Genomic DNA, 4,648 nt, shown 5'->3' with positions numbered 1-4,648 from the left:
AAAAAAATGACTGCTATATATGAAGCAAGCGTATAGCATTTATTGCTGAAATGAGAAAACGCGAAAGTAAAAACGGGACGCGTATTATATAGTGACGCCGCGCGCGGCGCGGGCACTTTTTTGGCGCGTGAAGTTGCCCGCGCGGAAACGAAGCCGCCGCCATATTGATTACGTTCTCCTTCCATTTCCAGAAGGCGGCTGACACGGAACGGATCGGCTCCCGAACGAGTGGCGTCGCGGCTCATTTTAATCGGTAAGTATAACACATATTAACCTTGTATGCGTTATATTCACTGCGGTATCTATCGCGCAGTATAGATTTAGAGCTCGGGTGTTGATATTTCCTGAAAATACGTACGTGTTCCGCGGTATTTGTTCGGCCGAAGGCGCGCATCGCGTCGCGCGAGCAATATCGCGAAAGTGACGATCGCATTTTTGAGTGTCGCGAATATTTGCACGCTATTCGCTAGAAAATATGTAAAATAACAATCGACACAATCGTAATAATAGGCGAGCTTGTAATATTTGATTTTTAAGTTTGGAAAATTCATGATCACAAAGGTGAGAGTGGGATGCTGGGATGTGTAGCGAGTGTAGCGACGCCGCGCGCCGCGGCGCGCCTATCGGCGTGAGAAGTTGACCGCGCGCGAGAAACGAAGCGCCACCGCCATATATTAATTACGTTTTCCTTTTCCAGAACGCGACGAATACGAGACGGAGACGGATCGGTTCCGGAACGAGTGGCATGACTTATTTAATTGGTAAGTATGTAACATGCATTAACTTTGCATTTTACATTTATTGCAATATCTATCGCGAAGTATAGATTCGGCGCTCGGATATTAATATGATAATCCGTTCGAATGCGTATTTCGAAAGCCTTTATTGTTCGACCTATTGTAATATCTATCGCGCGAATCAATCTAGTGACGCCGCATCGCTTTTTTAGCACCCGAAAAACCTTTTACGTCATCTTACACAGATATACATTTCGTAGCACTTTTATTTGAAATATCGTTGATATATATCGAATGTGCCATAATTTCTTCTACATTTATTTCTCCGCTGTCGCAATATAATTAAGTACGCGTCGCGTGTGATTAATATGTCGAGAGTATCATACAAAGTATATGATGCAAATCTATGCGATGATTGTATTGTAGTGATTACTTTAATCGCGTTCAATTGCAATTATTTGTTTCAGGAAACAGATGTGAGTGCCGAAGGAATAACAATGCGGAATGAAGAGAAGAGCCGAAGGAAGCGAGGACCAATATGTAACAATTAAATAGTGAGGTGAGCATTTCATAATCTATAATCTTCTATTAATTGTTACTGATAAGAATAAATATTTATTCGCAGTATTGTTTTCAGATCACTGTGTAATATAATAATGTATTGCATGTTTAATACATTGTTTAATAAATAAAATATCTTGGATCATATTTTGAGATTTTTGTAATATTTAATAAATTATTTATGGACATAATTATTATTAATAAATATGTATAAATTATTAATTGCTAATATATCTAAAATATTTCTAAATAATTAAAATTTATAATAGTTTAAAATATATCTAAAAAAAACATAGTTGATATCTAAAAAAAACATTTTTTATTAAGACCTTATTTTTTTATAAAATATTTATTTAAATTACGAATAAAGTAATACTTGAGTATAAAGTTGTTCTTCCATATATTTATTTTAGACATTATTTTTATTTGAATTTTTTCGTATGTCACAGATCAGTCATCTTGTATATGTATAACTCGTCTATTGTGTAATGCAAGTAAAAAAGAGGGTCTGGATGATAGAACTCGAGAGGAAAATGAGGAGGTCTATGATGAGAACTATCGATGTGCCGGCGGAACAACCTTGCGGTAAGCATTATTGCTTACTTGCGTAACATTAGTTGTTTTATTATAATAATTTAAAGATAATAATTAGAGAAAAAAATAATCTGAAATTAAACTTATTCCTGTACAGATCCTTTTGAAAAATTTATAATTATTTCGATAGATATTTAATTAAAAAGCCGTAACAAAATTCTATGCATGTAACAATTATCTTTTGAATCATTGATTATTTTTGAGCGCCGTTTTAATTGAATCTTATATTTGTATTACAGAATTATCGTAGCTATTGCTGACAACTCCGCTGTCGATCGATGAGTGACAAACAACGAAACAACATTATTAATAAGGTAATAAAAATTGTATAAGATTATATTTACATATAATTATAATTGTACTAAAAATAAATACAGAACTTCATGGATCCGTTATCTTAAAATAAATGGGCTATAAATGTTTATGACAGATATTTTATCTTGGACTCGTTTTGCATTACTTATTAATTTAGTGTGCTAATGTGCTTGAGGCTGCACTCGCACAGTTACACAGAGAAAGAATAAATAGAGAGTAATGATTATTTAACTATTTATAAAAATAGAATTAAAATCAGGACCAAATACATTAAAAAATTATTAATTATACTTGTTTCAAATACATTAAAAATAATATATCGAATTTGTTAACTTAAAAGAATGTAGAAATAAATTTTTTTTTTTCTAGACAATAAAACTCAGACAACAGAAATCAGAAAAAGATACTTATATCTAGAGTTGTATCTTACAATTCATAAAAATAAATAGTTAAAGAGCTTATTTTTCTAAATATTTTTTTCGGAAAACGTATAATTATTGAAATAAAAATGTCTACTTGAATAATAAATAAGAAGTTTAATACGCATAAGAATTATTTAATATTAAATCATTTATTATTTACATGTTTCAGAAGAAAACAATGCGGAAAGTGTCGCATTAAGGGAGCTGACAACCCGAGAGGACAGCCTGAGAGGAGGAGGAGGCCTGGGAGAGGCATCAGGTGCCAGCGGAACAACTTTGCGGTAAATATTATTTTTTATTTTGTATAAGAGTATTTTTTTGTTTATCCTTTTTGTTTCACCATAATTTAGAAATAATAAGTTAGAAGAAGAGGAGTAATTTAATAGTTTACAAAAATTGATTCTTGTAAAGATTTTTTTCAAAAAATGCATAATTATTTAAATAAATATCTAATTAAATAATGAATATAAAAAGTTCGATGCCATAGAAATTATGTTTTAAAATATTGGGTTTTTTTAAACACCGTTTTAATATGAATTTTATATTTGTATGTTACAGAATCAACGTAGCTACGTGGCAGATATAATTCCGCGGTTGCGCATCAGGGTCGGTGAGTGATAAATTAACATATTTATTGTAATAACAGATGTGTGGCAATTAAATTGTTAAATATACGTATCATATGATTTAGAAATGTATGCAATTTGATAACAAATTATTGCTTCTTAAGATGAAAATTATGGGCATAGCACGGACATACACCAAGACTTTATTGGCAGTGCCAGAAAATGTATATGCCAAGTAGTTCCAATGTTGAAAATAGGTGCGAGTGGCATATCAAGCAGTCCAGTAAAACGGTAAGAGCCTAAGTACAGAATGGCTGATTCATAATTTTAAGACAAATGTTTTATGTTTTAAATCTTTGTTTTTATAATAGTAACACACAATACTTGTCTTGTGTGACACAATAAGGTATATTGTGCGTTACTAAAAACAAAGATTTAAAGCATAAAATATTGTCTTAAAATTATAAGTCAACCATTCTGCTCAGGCCCTAACAAGCAAAACGCCGCGGCGCCGGCCGGCGTAGCCGCTCTCAGGTTTCTTTCTGGTTCCAATATTCACTGTCGTTAACTAAAAATGTTTAGTGTACGTGACGTAACTATAGATTTTATTGAGAGTGCATATTGGAACGCAACCTAGAGAGAAGCCTTTTCTCTGACGAGGGGCCGATTTTACTATCTTCGGTTAACTTTATCGGCCAATTAATTTTAAGAATTGCCGCTGTATATAAAGTTTAAAACTGATCATCTCTATCCTAATTTCTTGGCTGTCAAAAATCTATATTGCTATTGCCACGTAGAAGCATTGCAAATGTTTGAAAAGCACGTGAGATTGTAGTTTTTTTCGAGTAGCTATTTTGTTGCGAGACAGTTTTTGAAGTTTACTGTTGATAATTCTGGGGATTTTTAATCGGGGCCACTATTTCCAACGTCTGTTAATTTCTAACCGACCGTTAACTTAAGAATATGAAAATTTAAGTTGGATATTTCGAAAGTTGACGGTCGGTTAGAAGGTGGAAATACTGGCCTTCGGCCGATTACGTTAACCGGAGGTAAATAATGAGAGAACGTTAACATTATCGATTGTCGATACAAACTTTTCGACCGTCAACATATATAAATATCTGAACACCTTTATAATACGGCAATAGTAAATTTATGATTTTTTATTATATAAATGCTTCATAAATAAGCATTTATATTGATAATTTAATTGTTATATTATTATTTATATTGTCTCGCAAAACTGCATTTTTTTTACTTATCACTGTCATAGATATTTAAATTTGAACGATAAATAATATACACATAATATATATAATTTCAAATAAAATATTAATTTATTAAATTTAAATTTTTTGCAATATACATTTATAATTATACTTTAAAATTTTTTACATAAAATATAATTTTGTTACAAAATTTTCATTATTGTTAACATCTGTTTCCTTCTGCA

The 4,648-nt window shown here is 31.7% G+C and overlaps 1 long non-coding RNA gene across 1 annotated transcript; it reads left to right on the top strand.

Annotated features, from left to right (window-relative positions):
• The first annotated feature begins 188 nt into the window (after positions 1-188).
• Positions 189-3,332, top strand: LOC112460831. Its single transcript, XR_003041490.1, has 7 exons — positions 189-253; positions 698-761; positions 1,205-1,296; positions 1,748-1,883; positions 2,132-2,206; positions 2,799-2,910; positions 3,188-3,332. It is a non-coding gene; the product is annotated as an uncharacterized LOC112460831 (long non-coding RNA).
• The last annotated feature ends 1,316 nt before the right edge of the window (positions 3,333-4,648 follow it).

The sequence above is a fragment of the Temnothorax curvispinosus genome, unplaced genomic scaffold, assembly GCF_003070985.1.
Source record: "Temnothorax curvispinosus isolate PA1 unplaced genomic scaffold, ASM307098v1 QBEX01010865.1, whole genome shotgun sequence".
In the NCBI taxonomy this organism is placed as follows: Eukaryota; Metazoa; Arthropoda; class Insecta; order Hymenoptera; family Formicidae; genus Temnothorax; species Temnothorax curvispinosus.
Note: the sequence above shows the minus strand (reverse complement) of the source record. Positions and strands in the feature narration are given on the sequence as shown.